General features: G+C 39.7%; 1 protein-coding gene across 3 annotated transcripts in view; it reads right to left on the minus strand.

Annotated features, from left to right (window-relative positions):
• Window positions 1-11,273, minus strand: part of TMEM63B (transmembrane protein 63B) — an 88,079-nt gene extending 76,806 nt beyond the window's left edge. For all 3 annotated transcript variants that reach the window (XM_058191027.1, XM_058190947.1, XM_058190858.1), the window contains exon 1: window positions 11,090-11,273. The gene's annotated coding sequence lies outside the window, so the exon portion shown is untranslated. The remainder of the gene's footprint in view (window positions 1-11,089) is intronic.
• Window positions 11,274-11,323: the final 50 nt, after the last annotated feature.

An 11,323-nucleotide genomic window follows, 5' to 3' on the forward strand; every position in this document is an offset into this window, starting at 1 on the left:
CAAATTACTTGTGCTTTATGTTTATGGAGATTATCAATCATCCAGGTCATGGTTATACCAGTCAATTGCAAAAGGCAGCTTTATTTGGAACACCATATATCAGGGGTGTCACACTTGATTTCATTGAGGACTGCATCAGGGTTGTGTTTGACCTCAGGGGGCTGGGGTGGGCATGGCCAGCATGATGTCACTTGTGTCGGGGGTGCCTGTGGTGGCCTGAGCGCTCTGCCAGAGAAAACGGGCTCCTGAGCTCCATTTTTGGCTGTGATGGCCTCCTGCAATCCTCTGCCAGCAAAAACGGAGCTTGGGGGGGGGGAACCCTTGTGAGCTGTTTTTGCTGGCAGAGGCACCGCTATTTCCAGGGTGGGCACGCAGGCCAGATCTAAGCACCCTGCAGCTGGATACAGCCCCCAGGCCTTGAGTTTGACACCCTGGCTTACATTAACCCTTCATATGATGAAATAGCAACATCTGCCTAATCCAGATCTTTGGAAAGGATTTGATCGGAGGATAAAAATGCCAAATTCAATCTAGCTGGCTGACTGTACAATCAACCGTAATAATAATTTTTTAAAACTTGCATGCTTCTTCATTAAACTTTTCTGAAAATATTTAAAGTGAGTGTGGAGATTTTGATTTTTTTACCATCTCCAGTTCAGCAACATTTTTCAGATCTGAAACTAAAACCCTACCCAATATAATAAATCTGACAACTTGACAATATGTACTTAATAATATTTCAATAATTGGGAACTTATGAACACTCCCTTTAATAACCCCAACTTTTACATGGGTTTTTCTAGTAACTATTAAATTTAAAGTATTCAATGTGTATATTATGCTATAACCCCAAAACATTCTTCCTCGGTCACCACCAACTTGCAAGTGCACTTAATTGTTTTGCATTTCAGTAGCTATTCTGTTACCTGCAGCAAATCTCTATGCATTTTTATATAAAAATAAACAAATTTGGTCATTTTACTGGTCCCTATTGATTCCATGTGATTTATAATGAAATTCAATATCCAAATACCAATAATGAATGCTGACGGTTTTTCCCCTTCATTGTGAATACTATTTATGCATTCTTATCATTTGTTTCTGGTTTGAGACATTTAAAAATCCAGAGCAGAATTTGTCCTTTAATGATTTCTCTTTGATGAAGACACGCTTATTCCTGGGGTGGGGGTAGGGTAACAAAGAGATGATAGTAGGACCTCACAGCTGCGATACAAGCTGGGTTTTTTCTTCTTAGTTTTGCTAGGAAACTGACAACAATATAGACAGTAAATCAACTTCTCCTTTGGATTTGGCTCTCCCATCTCCATACACAGTGATCAGTTTTCCTTCTTTTTATCCATTCTCTTTTGCTTAAATCAGTGTTTTTCTAAGTAGTCAACTTTAAGATATATGTTCTTTAACTCCCAGAATTCTGGCAACTGAAGTCCATGTGTCTTAAGGTTGACAAATTTGAAAACATAAGCTTAAATGTTCATTGGTTACTTATGTCCAATATAATTTCTTTTACTTCTTGGGAGAGCCAGTGTCTGAGATGTTTACAAGAATACCATGGCACCGTAATAATAAATAAATCAACTGTGGTGAGAAACAAAAGTTACTTGATACGGAAGCTGCACTTTGTAACTGATGCTTTTCATTGATCAATTTCAAGCATGTGAACCCTAAAAGCTTCCGATTAAATGCTGGCTTACTACCTATAGCATTCTCCAGTAGCTGATAAAAGACTTTGCCATGAATTTACGAATACAAGATGACTGCCAGGCCCAAAGAATAGCCTTAGGCTGATTCATCCTGAATGTTATAAAGGAGAGTGAAGCTTCTACACTTACAGCAGTCGGCATCAGGTACCAGTAGCAAATTCCTTAGGAATAATTCTTTTTCCAATTTAGGAGAACCTTAGCTCCCATAGCCTACTCCTGATGCAATATTGAGCAGTTCTTTGGTTTATCTGCAAACCCAGTTCCAACCGCATAGAGATAAATTAGGCTAAACTATCATCCTGAGCCCTTTCAACCTGACAAAAATAAAATAAGCAACAAATGGCAATGCTGAAAATGAGTCATTTTTGATGCCGATTTGGGGGAACACGATGTATGAGTGTTCAAGGACTAGTTGCAGGTTAAAGAAGCTCACAGACAGCATCCGCTTCCCCTAATGAATTTCAAGAACTTCACACAGACCAACAGACCTAAGAAATGAAAACCCAGAAATGCAATCCCTGGTGATCCTGCCGTCTTTGAAAAACAGCTAGAGGCAAAGAGCCATGGCTGGGTGCTTGCAGGCTGGTGTTTGCTGCCACATTTCACAAATGAAAAAAAGAGCAGATTGGAAGGTGGAATTTTATGCTTTCTCACATTAAAATTTGCTTAGTAAAATACTAATGCAAATCTAGACAAGGGATAGAGAAAATTCCGAGACTGTGGCTGTCTTTATGATTCCTTATTAAAATTGAGGGTGGCGAGCTACTGTGGGGCATTCCAAGTAGGAACACACATAGAAATGAGGTTTGGTTAGCTCAAGCCTTTAAAACAATGCTTATCAACAAGGTAGAACAATTCCAAATTAGAGAAAGAGGGCTGTGGACACAATACTCAGAATCCTTCTAGAAACTCTCCCCATAGAAATACACGCCCTATGGGGAGCATGACTGAAACAGCCTGTTTCAGCCTTTCCCCCCACAGGTAAGATTGGCTGTTTAGACAATGGGTACCAGGTTAGAGATCTCATCACATAGGTGGGGTGTTTAAGTAGAGTTGTAAAGTTGCTTCCACAATGCGAGCAAGTAGCCTGGCAGCTGGCAACCTCTGCCAAGTGTGTGAGCTTAGCCAATGGCACAGGGGGCACTGATACAGGAGACGAGTAGAACAGATGTCAGGTTAGGGTTCCATTTATCCTAGGATCTAAAGCAGGGGTCTCCAACCTTGGCAACTTTAAGCCTGGTGAATTTCAATTCCCAGAATTTAAGTCCACCAGGCTTAAAGTTGCCAAGGTTAGAGACTCCTGACCTAAAGGATTCCAGAAAGAATCAGATGATACATTTCCCTAGATCTTTACTATCTTTTCATATATATATAATTCACTGTTAAATAGCAAATGACATATACATTTACATTTAAATGTGTAAAAGCTAGAATCATTGCTATTTCACATTGCTATTTCACTAAAAGGAGACCAGGATAGGAGAGTTAAATGTACAGTATACTGGCAAGGATTGGGCCCAGTACAGTTAAAATATGTTATAGGTAAATAGTGAGAGATTTCACATATAAAATTAAGTCATTGTTTAATTGTGTTATTGTGTATCAAATAACTCACAAAGTTCATGTTAACATGCTAAAGCTATAAATCACTTGGTTTATGGATCAAAATACATTAAGTAAAAACCAAACAAGGCACATTATACCTTAGTGAAATATGGGAATCAGATTAGTGTTTTCAAATTACATCATAAAGTTATTTCATAATATTAAAGATTATTTTGAATCGATAATATGGATAACATCAGCATTCTGAATCTGGATAGATTAGCTACCCCTGTATTTTTCTTACAACAAAATAATGTGATTTTTACATTCATAGAAAGTTCAAATGTATTACAAATCTATAAATCTAATTTATAGCTAAGATTATGTTTCTGAGGAATATTTGATAATTAACGGACTTCACCATACTATAAAAAGCAGTATTTTAAATTTCTGATTCAAATCTTATTAGTAATGAAATCATCAGATGTGGCTTTGCTATTATGTCATCCTCTGCCTTAAATGTTCAAATCAATATCCCTTCAGGGTTATTAGCTTAACAAAAGATATGAATTATAACTTTGTATGGGTATTGGGTAGCATACCCATTTTATAGTAATGTGTTGTTCAAGTTCCTTAGAAGAAAGAGGAAACTTTTGGTCCAAAGAGCAAATTTACTAACATTTTGTCCACATCTATGATAACCTCCCATCTCTTAACAGCTATAGTATAAAATCTTAAAGAGGGAAAAAGCACCATTGAGCTCAATGGAAATAATATCTAAACAGAAGTGTGTATCATTACCCTGAATATCCTTCAAATAACTAAAAAGATAGTTGTGTATTTCTCTACACCAAATATTAGGTATGAATTACTGGAAGGAACTGGTGAAAAAACATTGTTAAACTATATTTAAGAAATATGCCTGTTTCATACTAGCAAAGTTTTTTTAGCTATTGTGAAGATCTTTAATTCTTTATTATTTTACTGTTGTCCTAATTCCCTTCTTTAATCTAGACTGGAAGCAGTTAATCCATTGAATAACAATCTAGCAATTCTAATCAACAGTATTTACTGGAAGAAAGGTTATAAATTACAACACAAGAAATCCAACCAGTACTTTATTTTCAAACGAGGCGCACACGCGCACACATATATGTATGCAATTTTATGGCACCACAACTCTTGCCAATATCCTCCATTTTGGGGAAGGCAGGTTTTTTTCCTGAACGTCAACACTCTGCTAAACAAATAATTCCCTCAACACTGTCAAACTATTCACTAAGTCTGCATTACTATTACTATTAATCTTTTCATCGTTCCTATCACCCATCTCCTCCCACTTATGACTGTAACTTTTTGTTGTATCCTTACAATTTATATTGTTTCCTAGTATGAGTTGATTGCTTATTTGTATCCTATGATTATCATTAAGTGTTGTACCTTCATTCTTTTTTTTTTTTTTATTGAAAGAGTTTTAAAAAACAAAAACATTTTTCCCCCTTTTTCCCCCCTCCCTCCCAAACCCCCCCCCCCCTTCCTCCCCCCCCCCCGGCTTCCCGGGTCAATCACAAGGTATTGTTATACATAAACCAAACATAGAATAAAATTTTCCCTTCCAATCCAAATAACCACATCCAAAGCTTTTCATCTCCCAACCTCCTCCCCATTACATAAAATAACTTTCTAATTATTCAGAGGCAATCTGATATTTCTTAATCTGATATCTGTTTTGTAGATAATCAATCCATTTTTTCCATTCAATTAAATATCTTTCCTGCGTATTGTCTTTTAAAAAAGCTGAGATTTTAGCCATCTCAGCCAAATTAATAACTTTCAGTATCCATTCTTCTATTGTAGGTATCTCTTCTTTCTTCCAGTATTGTCCAATCAACAGTCTTGCTGCTGTTATTAAATTCAGAATCAATTTAGTCTCAATCCCTGTACAATCCGTTATAATTCCCAAAAGGAAAAATTGTGGCAGGAACTTTATCTTCTTCTTCAGTACATTTTGAATAATCCACCAAATTCTTATCCAAAAGACCTTAATTTTCTTGCAAGTCCACCAAATATGAAAATATGTAGCGTCATCACAATCACACCTCCAACATTTCGCTTGGATATTAGGATACATACATGATAATTTTTTGGGATCTAAGTGCCATCTATAAAACATCTTATAAAAAATTTCCCTTAAATTCTGTGCTTGTGTAAACTAGTGTTATACCTTCATTCTTGAATGTATCTTGTCTTTTATGTACAGTGAGAGCATATGCACCAAAGACAAATTCCTTGTGTGTCCAATCACACTTGACCAATAAAGAATTCAATTCAATTCAATTCAATTCAATTCAATTCAATTCTTCTGCATATCTTCACTTTTTTGGTAACTGCTAGTCTTTTTATCAGCATAATAAATGCTCAATCTTTTCATTGTTGACTAATGTGATTTTTATTGCTATATATCACTATATTGTTCCATGTTTGCCATTTTGACAGCTACTGGATATAAATAAATAGAAGTAATAAGTTGACATTATTTCCTCTCTTAAACAAAATTGGCACAGTTGTATTGTAATATAGCAAACTAGCAATTACTAGCAAATTGATTTCTCAATTATGAGACATTCAAGAGTTCCTGGGGATGCAATCATTTCTCATTTAACATCAGAAATGAATCAACATTTTAAAAAGTACAGGCCACTAATAAATCTTTGGACTTGCCATATTGTTAGTCCATGGGGCTCTGGGATTTTGTCATCTTTGATTCTGGATGGGGTGGCACTGCCCCAGAAAGACCCAGTGACACAACTTGGACTAGCAACTCCTGTTCAAGGAACAGGTAGCAGTCATGGCTAGGAGAGCCTTTGCACAACTTCATCTTGTGCGCCAGTTGTGGCCTTTCGTGGATCAGGATTTCCTGCGCTCAGTCGTTCAGTTCCTAGTCATCTCATGGATGGACTACTGTAATGCACTCTACATGGGCTGCCCTTGAAGAGCATTTGGAAGCTACAGCTGGTGCAGAGCACAGTAGGGTGGGCAGTTTTGGGGGCCCCCAAGAATGGACCCTGTACCACCACTTTGCATTGGTTACCAGTCTGCTTCCAGGTGTTGGTGATCACCTTTAAAGCCCTTCGTGGCATGGATCCAGATTACTTGAGAGACCATCTCACCCCTGGGATTGGCCTGTAACACTCGTGCTGGGAGAGGAGGCATGCTATGGGTCCCATCAGCCCGATTATTCTAGCTGGCAGGGTACCTTCTCATGAGGAAGGAGAAATTTTTGAGATCACCTACATCAGGGGTCTCCAATCTTGGCAAGTTTTAACACTTGTGGACTTCAACTCCCAGAATTCTGGGAGTCGAAGTCCAAAAGTCTTAAAGTTGCTAAGCTGGGAGACCTCTGACCTACATGGTTCTGGACAACCATCCTTGCGAGTAAATCATAGAAACTGCTGTTTTGCAATCAGCTTATGGAATGAATGGCTGCGAGTTGGGATTCCATCAAGTTCACACTCACAATGCAGCCTTTTACGGACATTAGACGAGAAATTAAAACTCTTTGCATCAGCAAGGTATTTTCTTGTATTCATTCAGTGAGTTCCCTTCCCCTTAAAGAGGAAGATGGTGCAAATTTTATTTTTAAAAAGTTTTGGAAATATGATTTTTTTAAAAAAAATTATGCTGCAAAAATGTACTTAGTTTATGGATTTTGGAAAGATAAAAAATGGATTAATGGTCCATATGGATTTAAAATTACAGTATAGCTTTGAATTAAATAGAAGTTTTCTTCATGGGAAAAGGCATTGTTTAGGGATTATTTATGATAAGAGGACTTTGAAGGTTGGACACCAGACAGAACTAGAAGGTAAAGAAATGAATGAAGCAGAAATCTATAATAAAAGGTTTTGAATATTTTTCTGCCAAACTTAGGATAAATTTATTGGTGAGATGGATCTAGCATATTTAATGAAATTACAGAACAAGAACAAGTTCCAATGGATAATTTTGAAATTATTTTGAAGGGGGAAAGGACACATAAATGGAACTGATGGCTGACTAAATGCAATTACAAACACTGAATCAGAAAATTGATTTGGAGAACTTTTTTCTAACTGGATATACAAAACAGTGCTGTTAAGGTGTTGAAGGACTTTATAAGAAGTGAAAAATAGAAGTACAAACTTTACATATTGGAGGTACAAAAGAAATATGTGAAAACTTTGGAAGATTTCTGGCTAGAAGATGAACAGAAACATAACTCTAGGACCCTTTTTGAAGGGGTTAAAAATTAAGATTCTTAAAAGTTCAGGGAAGAAATACAAGGTTGGGTTATTTGATTGGGGCTAAAAAAAACAATTATATGTGGATTGCTTTTAGTGGACTTTTTTTTTGCCGACAAAGAACTGATGAAGCATTTGGATTCTGTTTTTTACTTAAATAAGCTATGGGATGAAGATACTGTATTTACAGATGGTGATAAGCCCTATTAAAATTGCCTTTACTTGCTAGGATAAAGGGTGAAGTTAGTCGCTTTTTTCCCCCTTTCCTTTTGTTCTTTTCTGTCTTTTTTACTTTTTTTATTTTTTCCAGCTTGTATTTGATTCTTTTCATTAGTAATTTTTAATAAAATCATCCGGAGGGTGGGGGGAAATCTTATCTTTGTTCCCACTCTCACTTGACAGACAGATGTTAAGAACTGAATACACTTTCACTGAAGTTGTAATGGATAAAGAACAAGCTATTCAGAGATCATATCAATTCCTATGCTGTGTAACAACAATAAGCAGAGCTCAAATGGGGGGAAAAAAACCCTAGATTCAAATCATTGTGTCAATTCATTTTCTCTGTCTTTAGCGACAATGTAACTGCATTTCAGCATTCAACAGCAGGTGGCAATATTTGGCTCAGTTTATCTGAATTTAGAATTTAGTTCTTGATGGTAGACACTTCAGGGAATTCCATGGCTGAAAGCTAGTTTGGGAAGATAAAGGGAAAAAATCCCAGAAGGCCATGGCAAATCATTTCAAAAAAACAGCAGGGATTGTGCCCACTATGCTCCCAGGAGCCAAACCTGACTCAAAGGAATCTTTTTATGCCATACCATCAATGGTTGAAACTCACATCTGGATAAGATTAACTAGCAACCTGAAAGCTTCAATAAGAGGGGAAAAAATTTCGGGAGCAGTAGCATTAAAATTCCATGAACTTGGGCGGCTTTGGAAGGTCAGCATTTCCTAGCTTAACTTTACCTCTTGAATGAGAATTCAATGCCTTCATTTAAGGCATTTGTTTACATTTGCAACAGGAGGATGCGCTCTCTTGCAATGGCAAATAATGGACACCAATCTTTTACCGATTTCTCAAAATGCTCATGTAATCTTTGTGTATTTAGAAGCCAATCATTAGTTAAAATGACATCAAATGCAAATAACATAGCCCAGGTCCTTCCCAAGGGCTGTCCCATGCCAAAAATATGTATTACTTGCTCAGCATTTTGTTTTACACCAAAATATCTGTTCTATCCCATAGACTGCTAGGCTCAACATACATCACTTTATTTAGGCTTCAGTCTGCCCCACCAATTCAATATAAGTCAGTTAGTGGTTTATCATCAGATGTTGACACACTGAAATCCAGGCACACCCACATTAGTAGACCCTGACTAAATTTAAGCCAATAAGTAGAACAAATGGAGACAAGAAGTTTTGGAAACCCCGGCAAAAAAATCCCCACTATGATCAGGAATGGAATCTCGATCTTCTTCCCCACTTGCAGCTTGCTTTTCTATTCCTCAAACTATAATCAGAGCAGAAGCAGAAGCGGTCTGAAGAAGATGCTCAAAGGAAGTGGTTACTGGAGTGGAGGGAGGAAAGAATAAATGAATTGAACGGAGAAGGAAATATTGGGCAAAACAAGCCAGTAGAAAAAGCCAAGATTAAAAAAAAAGTTTAGCAGATCTAATCCATATTAAAACATCTTTACATACATTTACAATTTAGTCTTAGAATTGGTTTGTAGACTTAGATCTTGTGAGAATGGGAACAGTATTATATTGTTGCAACATTTGGAGATGGTTTCACAGCTTATCTTTCCTCAAGCCTTCCCTATGATGTGTTGGACTTCAACTTCTACACAGGCAATCCTCGATTTACAAGTTTGCTTAGTGACCGTTCAAAGTTACAAGGGCACTGAAAAAAAAGTGACTTATGACCATTTTTCATACTTATGCTTGTTGCAGCCTCCCCATGGTCATGCGATTTACATTCGGATGCTAGACAACTGACTCACATTTACGACGGTTGCAGTGTCCCAGGGTCATGTGGATCCCCTTTTTGGCAACCTTCCAACAAGCAATATCAACGGGGAAACCAGATTCACTTAACAACCGTGTTACTAATTTAACAACTGCAGCGATTCACTTAACAAATGTGGCAAGAAAAGCCGTAAAACGGGGCAAAACTCACTTAACAAATTTGCCACTTAGCAATATAAATTGTGGGCTCAGTTGTGGCCGTATGTTGAAGACAGAATTCCCAGGCCAGACAGAATGGAGACTGTGCAGAGTAGTCACCAGATATTAAGCTAGGGAGGGCTTTTTGTCCCGCACAGGTAGGAAAATATGTTTTGACTGACAGCAACAAGTCCATTACTCTTCCTCCCAAGAGAATATATATCCCTGGAAAAGACAGAAAGCTTCTATTGTGGTGTAAAGTGGGAGGTGCAGATGGTGCCTAGGAACTGATCTGATTTTCTCCCTGCCTGCTGCTTTTGTGGCCTAATTCTCCGAAGCACCTGGTGCGGTTTCCCCCAAAGCTGCAGCAAAATCTTCCCAAACAAAAGCCGCATGAAAGAGGCAACTTGCTCCCTCATAGGCTCCCTTCTACTTTCCTTCCTGGCTCTCTCTCTCCTATGCACAAGGATGAGGGGGGAGTGACTGCAGCACCGCGGACCAACATCATCACGATCACACCATCCAGAGTGGAAACAGCAACAAAGAAGCACCCAGCCTTCTTTTCTCTTCTCCGTGCCATCTTGATCTAAATACCTGGGCCTTATTTACCCACGCAGCACCGACAGATCCAATTGCAGGCTCACCTCGGGATCGGGAGTGGGGGGGGGGAAATAAAATAAAACCAAGGCCACGACCTTCCGCTGGGAAAAAAACACCACCACCCCATCTTGTCCTCCACCTTCCCCCCCCAACTGACATTGGGAAGGAAATCCCAGAAACCCGGAACGAAATGCAGCAAACTAGCCGAGGTGGGTTTTTAGGACGGGAGGAGGCTAGGAAGGCAACTGCGTCCGTCCCAGCGGGGCGGGTGGTGGTGGTGAAGAAAGCGAGTCCCACCGAAAAAAAACGGGAGAAAAACGCAGCGGGGAGACCGACGGTAGCCGTCGATCCTGCCGCAGGGCTCCGCAACGGGACTGGAGCAGACGCGTAGAGGGCGAGAGAGGCAGCGCCAGCCCGCGCCCCCGGCTCGCCGCCACCTCTGCATGCGAGAGTGCCTGCGCCAGATCGCCCGGAATCCCGAGCAGCGCCGCCGCCGCCGCTTCCATTGTTCTAGGGCAAAGGCAGAGAGGGAGGGAACAAGCAAGCCCAGCCGCAGATCTCTCCCGGGTAAACAGATTCCGAGTTGGAGAAGGGAAAACACGGGAAAGCCATTCTCCTCCCCACCGAAGGATTCCTCCGGGGGGGGGTGACCCAGCTTCCCTTGTGTAAACAGGATTTTGGAGTTGTTGTTATCCGGGTGAGTGGATGGGGGTGGGGACGGGAAGGAAAGCTATGTTGCAATGGAAGTCGGAGTAACAACCAGGTGGCTTACCCGGAGTCCAAGGTAAGAGTTCCTCCGCTTCGAGCCGCAACCTCCGCTTCCCTCCGCTCCTCCAGCGCACTCCGCTCTACTTAGCGACGTTCCCCTTTTTCCTAAATGAAGACGCCTTTCGCCTCCTTGGATTGGCTCGCGCCTCCCTGCTCCAGCTTCTTCTAGGGCTAGGCTAAAAGAACAAGGAGGGAGGGGAGAGCGAGCGAGCGAAGGAGGCGTGGCCTTTTGCCCGGT

Source organism: Ahaetulla prasina, chromosome 1 (genome assembly GCF_028640845.1).
Source record: "Ahaetulla prasina isolate Xishuangbanna chromosome 1, ASM2864084v1, whole genome shotgun sequence".
Taxonomy (NCBI): Eukaryota; Metazoa; Chordata; class Lepidosauria; order Squamata; family Colubridae; genus Ahaetulla; species Ahaetulla prasina.